The following is a 10158-nucleotide window of genomic DNA, read 5'->3' on the forward strand; positions in this document are numbered from 1 at the left end:
AGAGTTTTTGCACACAGACCATTTGATGGCAATAACCCCCCAGTCTAACCGAAAATTCGTAGCAGAGCATCATAGCTGAACTAAGTCTATTACAATGAACTGTATTTATGGATGTACAGAGTATAAATTTTCTCAGAGGATTTTTTTTTTCCCCCTCCATCTACAGAGCCTGCATAAATTAGCTTAATGGCCGAGCTAATTCGCATTTATTTACATGCTTAGGTAACGCAAAATATACAACAAAACTTGATATGGTTTCATCTGTTCGCACAAAATACACTAATACAAAGCTTAATATATAATAAAAGGAGAACTCTGGCTGTAATGTTTTTATTATAACTTATGATGTGCCTTCTGGGGTGCTGAATATTTCATTCCAGTTCTATGAAATTTGGAAAAATCCAGCCTCACGCCTGCATTTGATGTTTTGATGTAGAAATCGAAGTTCCTCCGCTGAGGAACGTACAACGCGACACAAACACGGTGCTGGTACCGTGGAAGCGTTGTTCAATTTTGAGATAAAAAAATTATCAATTTTTAAGATAAAATTGAACATATACTTTTTATCAGGACTTCATCACGACGTTCCAAATCCCTGAATTTTTAAACGGTGCTATAACAGGATTTTGGATTCTACTCACGTAAAAGTGCTTGTAACCTCCATTGTAACTCCTCCACGTTCACTGAATCGTTAGGAAAACATAGCGACTGGCTCTCTCTGATTTTCACTGGAAAGCTTTAGTTTGATAAAAATAGTGTTTGGGTGATTTGTCACTCAGGGCAGTGCCTCCACACCACAGGACCCCACTGCTTATATCCAGAGCGCTCAAAACAAATAACTTTTGCTGGGTGCGATTGATGAGCAACACCGAGAAAATGGGCTTTATCGGGGCAAGTCTGAGACCACTGAGCAGATCCATCACCATTTCTGTCCCACGTATAAGCCACCGCTTCAGTGCAAAAATCAGTCATATAAAACCAGTAAGTGAACCCCTTATCAAACCAAACGACCCGAGTTTCCTGTGTAGTTCTTGTCACAGAGGAATGAACAATCCTCATGCAACAAAGCAGAGAATCATCATAAAAGGGTTTGGGTTGGAAGGGACCTTTAAAGATCATCTAGTTCCAACCCCCCTGCCATGGGCAGGGACACCTGCCACTACACCAGGTTGCTCAAAGCCTCATCCAACCTGGCCTTGAACACTCCCAGGGATGGGGCAGCCACAACTCCTCTGGGCAGCCTGGTTCAATGCTTCACTACCCTCTGAGTGAAGTTGTTCTTCCTTAGATCTCATTGAAATCTCCCCTCTTTCAGTTTAAAGCCATTGCCCCTTGTCCTATCACTACCCGCCCTTGTCAAAAGTCCCTCTCCAGCTTTCTTGTAGGCCCTTTAGGTACTGGAAGGCTGCTAGAAGGTCTCCCTGGAGCCTTCTCTTCTCCAGGCTAAACAACCTCAACTCAGCCTGTCTGCACAGAAGAGGTGCTCTAGTCCTTGGATCATTTCTGTGGCCCTCCTCTGGACCTGCTCCAACAGCTTCATGTCCTTCTTGTGTTGGGGACCCCAGAGCTGAAGGCAGCACTGCAGGGGGGGTCTCAGGAGAGCAGAGCAGAGGGGCAGAATCCCCTCCCTTGACCTGCTGCCTACGCTGCTTTGGATGCAGCCCAGGACACAGTTGGCTTTCTGGGCTGCAAAGATGGGTTTGTCACATCACCTTACACACTCAGGGCTCAGATTTACTCAGCCTGTGGATGTTAAACCAACCCTGATGGGTTAAGAGAGATGAGAGCACACACACACACACGTAGATGCTCCGTTCCACTACCCCTCTTTACCACTGAGGTCTCTAAAAACACTGTTTATTGATTAGACCCATTTGACTCCTTTCCCAGCAAATGTAGTTGGAATAAGTTCTATGGCCAAGCTAAGTCAATCTCTGATCACAGCACAGTGAAGGGGCACTCCTCCTCCTCCAGCCCCAGCCTTATAGTCCTGGGACTTCCCTCACTTTAACTCCAATAAACAGGAAAACACAAGAGCCAGCTTGACCTACCGACCCTGGAAAGAAAACTGCTATTCTCATTCAGATCAGATTCCTTCTAACTGAACCATAAAACACAAGGCAGAGGGCAAGAGCACTGACTATTTGGAGGACAAAGGTCGAGGAGGGAAAAAAAAAAAGAGACCAAGTCTTCTGGCAGCTGCCTGCTGCTCATCTGGTTTGGCCAAGAGACAACACATTGGCTACATACAACTATTTGAATAAGCACCTACACACAACCCACAATTTGCTTATTTTGCAATTCAGTCTACGGCAGCCTCTGGACAGGATGGAGCTCAGGTCCTCTGAGCTGAGACCATCTGACATCAGGTGTAGGTAGGCTTGGCTTCAAACAGTATGAGCCATTCTCATTGCCTAATTTTAGCCAAATCACCTTGATGAACAAAATCTTGTTTCCCCAACCAACAAGCCCTGAAGTATACACTGCTTCTCCAAGCTTATAAATCCACTGAAGTTAGAAGTTCATGGGAACAAATTCAGAAGATCCAGTTACTCCTGGAATGAAATGAGAGAATTGTTTTTCTTCCAGCACAGCACAGAGGACGTACGGCACAAGGTTATCTGGCTATGTTAAAAAACATGGGTAGTACTGGAAGAGGACTGAGGTTTGCTCGATGCAGCAGGATACAGCGTCTCTTCTGGTCCAAAGCTTTCCAGAACTTCAGGTTGCAGCTGGTGAAGACCTCACTGTCTGTGGGGAAACCCAGAGACGGGTGTCGTCTTACAGCGGACAAAGTGTTAAACTGGATTTTCATTTTGAGCATCCAGAGAAGACTCGCTGAAGGGTGAATTGCACTGACTTAGCAGTGCATTTTTTCCTACATGTTTTTGTTTCAAATGCTTTAATTACATCCTCAGAAAATCATATTATTGGCTGGGTTTCCTCCCTTTTCCTCAAGAAACCAGTACCTGCACTTGCCAATTTACATGTAGGAGTTCCATGAAGAAAGAAGCTACAACACTACGGATATGAGCAAAGCATTGTTGCTACTTTCCGCATTTCCCATATATGACATTTAATATAACTGCACAGCCAAGTGTGCAAATCCCTGGAGAATAACAATGCTTTAAGGTGTCCAAATGTGGTATTACCAACTAGGATGTCATCATAAATTTGAAGAATCCCACTAAGTTTTCAAAGCAGAAGACTCCAGCAGAGGAGACATTGCGTTACATTCGTCTCCCCAAGGTATGTCGCACCACCAGCATGTTGCTGGTTACAATGTTCTCCCAACAGATGCTTTCTGACAACTAAAGGAATGACTCTCACAACTGTTAAACACACATCCAAGACACACCAGATCTCAGGTTCGCCTACCAGAAATGGTCTGTTCTCCAAAATAGTGCATTTGAGGAGTCAGACAAGCATGGCCCTATACAATTGGGCTGAAAAGTCAACTCCATCCTGACAGCTACAGTATGTCAAAAACTGTCTACCAACACCTTCACTCACATCTCTGAGACCTACAGTGCAACCTTCTCATTTAGTAAGTTATGAAACAGATATTCTCACACTGAATCTTCACAGCTCCAGCCTTCTTCTGACAGTGTTTCAGACTTTTGCATCCCATTAGCTACATTTCACAGTCCAGATCAGCAGAAGAAAATACAGAAGACACCTCCAAGAAGTGTCTGGCTACAGATATGGGACTAAATAAAGCAGAGCAAAGAGAAGTGAATTTCGGATATATAACTGTAAAGGCAGAAACCAAAATAAAATCCCTTAAATACAAGTGCAGAGGAGGGCCATGAAGATGATGCAAGGGCTGGAGTACCTCTCCTATGAAGCCAGGCTGAGAGAGTTGGGGTTGTTCAGCCTGGAGAAGAGAAGGCTCCAGGGAGACTTTCTAGCAGCCTTCCAGTACCTAAAAGGGCTACAAGAAAGCTGGAGAGGGGCTTTTTGCAAGGGCATGTAGCGATAGGACAAGGAGCAATGGCTTTGAACTGGAAGAGGGGAGGTTTTGATTAGATCTAAGGAAGAACTTCTTCACTGTGAGGGCAGTGAGGCACTGGACCAGGCTGCCCAGAGAAGTTGTGGATGCTCTGTCCGTGGAAGTGTTCAAGGTCAGGTTGGATGAGGCTTTGAGCAACCTGGTGTAGTGGAGGGTGTCCCTGCCCATGGCAGGGGGGTTGGAACTAGATGATCTTGAAGGTCCCTTCCAACCAAAATCATTCTATGATTCTGTGCTTCTAAAATCATTAGATTACTTTATTATTAGATTATATCACCCAGATAAAGAACTGCATGAGGAGGGGATGAGGAGGTCATGGCAGAGCAGTAAGCAAGACCAAACACGAGAAGGAAGAGGAAATCTCCCAGGGCAGTAGTGAAGTAATAGTCAAGAAGCAGGGAGAAAGAAAGAAAAGGGGGAAAAAAAATAATCAATCCAGCCTGGAATCTAAGCCAAGCAGAAAGGGGCTAAAAGAGGACGGTTGAGTGGAATATAAAGAAGAAAAGGCCCATAGATGTGGCCAGATGCAGGTTTTTACCAGTGATTGTGGAAAGAGTCAGATTGCAAAAAGCAGACGTGAGCCAACAGAAGAAACATCCGCGCTTAGATGAAAGGGCAAAAGAGGGCGATAGCTGGAGAGGGCGAGGCCACAGAAACGTACGTAAAGGAGAAGTCAGGTGAGAGAAAGAATAAAGAGGAGGATGAAAAGATAACGAAGAGTGAAAGATACTGAGTGAAAATATCAAAAGGACACATCAGTCACTGAAAAAGGAAATCCCTTGGAAGAGCTTTAAGCTATGGAGACAGGCAGAAGGAGCAAAAACAAAGCCAGTATTGCCATAGTTTGTTTTTTGATTGGATTTTTGAGATGGTGATGCATTAAAAGTGAGCGGAGGAAGAAGCAAGAGTGAGGAAGGGATGGAAAAAAAAGCACAAACAAAAAAAACAGAGTCCATGAATGAGAACTCTGCTGAATTTAAGATTATAAGCTCAGAACAGCCTATAGCACAAATGGTGCTGCTCAAACACCCACGGCGGTGCTCTGAATAAAGCCACCGCTTCGAAAGACAAAACATTTAGACAGAGGGTTTTTTGTTTTCATATTTATTACTTTCTTAAATGCTTTCCTCCTTCCTTACAGGCCATTTAGTAATGCAATAAATTAATTTGTACTTCAGAGTGAACTCTTGAATCCTTTTCTGTTCTCTCCCCTCCTCATCAAATGCATACTAGTGAATTTGCATGCATTAGCATAATGAAACGTTAATTACAGAGCCGTTTGGATAGGACAAGCGTAGAGCTTCAATCAATCTCAGTAACTCACATCAGGAAGGTGGAAACCTCTGGCCAAGCTTATCAGGACGACATAATAAACACAAACACATCCACGGTGCCTGTTGTGGGTGTGATTTAAACCCACCATCCAAACCCAAAAACCACTCTGGAAACAACAAAGAAAGTAATAAATATCAATTATGTTAATGATACACAGACAAATTTGTTTTCTCCTGGTTTTGTTCGAAACTAGATCTGTGTTTGTGCTGAAGGATGAGCGGGAACTGATCTGGCACGTCCAATCTGGGGAGGGTGGGTTATCTCCTTCAACATATTGGGTGAGACAGCCGCCAAAAATAACGCCTGCATACCTTCCAAACTCCAATGACTTCCCGGAGACTCCTCCTGGTCTTAGTTATCATCTCTCATCTGCAGCCTTCTCAAGCACCTTCAATGTATCGGATGCTGTCGCTGTGCCTTGTGTCATAGGGTGCCCTTGCCAGGGCAGGTCCCATGGCAAGAGGGACCACAACCAAAAAGACCTTATGAGTCTCCTTACACGTTTCCTTACACATAACCCAAAACTGACATATAGAATCATAGAATGGTTTGGGTTGGAAGGGACCTTCAAGATCATCTAGTTCCAACCCCTCTGCCACAGGCAGGGACGCTTTCCACTAGACCAGATTGCTCAAAGTCTCATCCAACTTGGCCTTGAAGACCTCCAAAGATGAGGCAGCCACAACTTCTCTGGGAAATATATATATCCATAAAGCAAACCAACACCCAAGGTAAGGTCTAAGAGGAGCTCGGTTGAGTCCTCCTCCCATTGCTGTGCATACAATATCTTTAATGATAACATTCTCTCCACTCCCCGTTTATGAAACGGAGACAGACAGTTTCTCCTTCAATCCTTAAAATTAAAATTCTCTCACTTCTATTTACTGAAAGGCTTCTGGGAATACCAGAATGGTGTTCATTAAGGAAACAAACGGCAGTGCTACAATAATGAATGTGAACGTTAAAGAAACAAAGGGGGACTTCACCGCAGATGTAGAGCCCTTCCCTCCTCGCACAATGAAAGCACATGGCAAAGCCGATGGGCCGTGTGCCTTGAATGCATCATTGCAGCTTTTGAAAAACCCAAAAGAATTAAAGGAGGAAGAAAAAAGTCTAATCTGAGCATAATCTGAGTCATAAAACATCCAACAGTAATCGAGACTGCTGTTGTGAGGGATAACCAATCAAACTGCTCCCATCACAATCCCTTAATGCATCAATCTTTCCACCAGGAAAAAAAAAACACTAAACAACTACTCCATTTCATTTCATAATAAATCACAGCTTCCTTGTTTTGTTTTCTTTTAACTCTATGTCTCTCAACTACAGTAATAGGAAAATTGAGGGGTTAGACTAGATGACCTCCTGAGGTTCCTTCCAACCTGAACTATTCCAACAAAACAAAAAAAAAAAAAGGCAAAAAAAGCCAACATCAGCACCCCCCACCCCGTAGAAAGAATCCAACCTTGAAAAAAAACGGAAAAAAAATAAAAAAAAGAAATCACTATTTAGAAAATGAATCCCTCCTTTGGGAGTTTGACACATATCAGAAGCCCCAGCACAATAGATTTGTCTCCAACTGAGCACCTTAGAATTTAAGCACATCCCTGTACCCCTTACTTTTCAGTTTTGTGCCAGTGTTGGAGGTCTGATTTTTGTTTCACTGCAGAAGCGTAACAACTAAACCTTGAGTTCCGCGTGTTTTAGAGGAGATCAAGCCTGAAATGACGGGTCAGATTTTGACTTGGCCAGTGACAGTAAGTTAATTTACATCCCCAAAGTTACCTGGACCTATATTTTGAAGTCTGCATCGTGACATAGAATCAACAGAAAGGTTTGGGTTGGAAGGGACCTCAAAGATCATCTAGTCCAACCCCCCTGCCATGGGCAGGGACGCCTGCCACTGGATCATGTTGCTCAAAGCCTCATCCAACCTGGCCTTGAACACCTCCAGGGATGGGGCAGCCACAGCTTCCCTGGGCAACCTGGTCCAGTGCCTCACCACCCTCAGAGGGAAGAATTTCTTCCATAGATCTCATCTAGATCTCCCCTCTTTCAGTTTAAAGCCATTGCCCCGTGTCCTGTCACTACATGCCCTTGTCAAAAGTCCCTCTCCAGCTTTCTTGTAGCCCCTCTAGGTACTGGAAGGCTGCTTGATCATGATGCCTTGTAGACATGATCGAGAGCTTTTCCTAAAAACCACAACATAAGAGGACCAGCTTTTGGGGCAGACTAATGTTTAGATTTTATTCATAAAGATAAAAAAAAAAAAAAGTATTAAATACCATTATATTTCAGCCTGGTGTAGTGGAGGGTGTCCCTGCCCATGGCAGGAGGGTTGGAACTAGATGATCTTTGAGGTCCCTTCCTACCCAAACCATTCTATCATTCTATGATATCAAACAGTCTAGAAAAAACATTGTTCAAATTACATCCAAAACTATCTATATGAGTTTACTTGCAGGATGTACAATTTTTAGTTGGAAACTGGTTTTCTGCAACCTGCATGCACTATTCCTCATCACATCTATCCTTTGGGCAGAAACATCTTCAAAGCCCAAGTCTCATTCTCTGCCAGCTACCAAATACTAATTAACTGAGTATTTCCTAACAAGGATGGGGAGAAAAAGAAAAATAGTAAGCAATAAAATCAGCAAATGTTGTTCACGGAGCACAGAAAACAGGAGAATTTATCTGCCTCAGCTTTGGTGGCTATGCAACGCAAGCTTCCAGCAAAGACCGAGAAGTCATTCTCACCTGGGACTGGGAAAGGGATAAGGAATCCCAAATGATTATTTTGTGATCAAGCAACCACCTCTCCTTGGTAGTAGTGAGGTTTCAAGGAAAATAAGCTTTTAGAGAGGAAAAAGAAACCATTCCTGCCCAGGAATTGAAACACCTCGGGTGAGAACTCCCATGTTCTCACTTCAGACATGGTAAACCACAGTGGTTCACCTTGCACTGGGTTAGCTACAACATATTTTAATGCACATGCAAAGTTTCTCACCAAATTGTAAGACAGGAAATAGTTTTTATTAAGTGTTTTGTTTCTGTTCGCTCCGTGAACATATATGCTGTATTTCAACGGTAGCAAAGAGCATGAAGGAAACTCCCAGGTAACGTTCAGCACTCCCTGTCTCTCCTGATGAACGGTTGTTAACTGACTCAAAGGACATTTTCTCCTCCTTATTCTGCTCTGAGCTACTTAGAATCATAGAAACATAGAATGGTTTGGGTTGGAAGGGACCTCCAAAGATCATCTAGTTCCAACCCCCCTGCCATGGGCAGGGAAACCCTCCACTACACCAGGTTGCCCAAAGCCTCATCCAACCTGGCCTTGAACACTTCCAGGGATGGGGCATCTACAACTTCTCTGGGCAACCTGTTCCAGTGCCTCACCACTCGCAGAATGAAAAATTTCTTCCTTAAATCTAATCTACATCTCCCCTCTTTCAGTTTAAAGCCATTGCCCCTTGTCCTGTCACTACACACCCTTGTAAAAAGTCCCTCTCCAGCTTTCTTGTAGCCCCTTTAAGTACTGGAAGGTCTCCCCAGAGCCTTCTCTTCTCCAGGCTGAACCACCCCAACTCTTTCAGCCTGCCTTCAGAGGAGAGGTGCTCCAGCCCTCTCATCATCTTCGTGGCCTCCTCTGGACTCACTCCAGCAGCTCCATGTTCTTTTTGTGTTGGGGACCCCAGAGCTGAAGGCAGCACTGCAGGTGGGTTCTCACAAGAGCAGAGCAGAGGGGCAGAATCCCCTCCCTCGACCTGCTGCCCATGCTTCTTTGGATGCAGCCCAGGACACGGTTGGCTTTCTGGGCTGCCAGTGCACATTGCCAGCTCATGTTGAGCTTCTCCTCAACCAGCACTCCCAAGTCCTTTTCCTCAGGGCTGCTCTCAATCCATTCTCCGTCTGGCCTGTACTTGTCCTCCAAAGGACAAAAAGTCTCAGGTCAGGCTCTCTCCAACCATAAGTTTTTCCACCGTGCTTTTTCTTCAACTTTTTTTCCTCTTCCCATCTCTCCCTGTCAAGGTAAAGATGCTCCCTTCAAGCTTTCGCAACAGCTGAAGAACGCTCTCCTCAAAACCCTCAAGAACCAGACCTTTTTTTCATCCCTTACCTAACCACAGCCAACAAAAGGCATCATACCGTACTCCTTCAGGTCCTCCTACCACCAAAGCACTGAGTATGCATGGAAGAAGTCTGGATACAGCTAAAAAGCAAAGTCAAGGCACCAACAAGCATCCACCCCAGCATCTGCCACCACATTTGGTATAGGAACAAGTGCACATGGAGCCTTTCAGCCCCTCTCCTGCCTTCTCAGGCTGGGATGGGTGGTCACCCGGCCATGCAAGAAGCAGGACTTCTTGGATCCAGCTTCCCTGGCTACTTGCACAACGACAAGAGAGACAACGACATTGAGATTAGGAAAAGCTTAGAAGTCAGAGCACAAAATTCAGTCACTCTTACTAAAGCGTTGTGCAATAATAGTAACTTCCACTCAACTTTCTACATGAAGCAAATAAATCCGAACCACCCTGATGTCCTAGTCCCAACCCAAGAAGTTCCCTTAGAATAAAGTTATTTTTAGAAGTTTGCCAGCTCCGAGGGAAAACAGAAGGAGCCATCTGACATTACGTTATTCACTTGAACGACTTTCCAAATTGAAATCACTAAGATTGCAAACACGGAGTTGTAACTACACGGGAATCCGTTTGAAATAATTTCAGATCTCAATATTGCCATACGGGCATGTTGATTTCCATGAGGAGAATCTACTCATGTGGATAATGCTATGCAGATGGGACAGT

Source organism: Tauraco erythrolophus, chromosome W (genome assembly GCF_009769465.1).
Source record: "Tauraco erythrolophus isolate bTauEry1 chromosome W, bTauEry1.pri, whole genome shotgun sequence".
In the NCBI taxonomy this organism is placed as follows: domain Eukaryota; kingdom Metazoa; phylum Chordata; class Aves; order Musophagiformes; family Musophagidae; genus Tauraco; species Tauraco erythrolophus.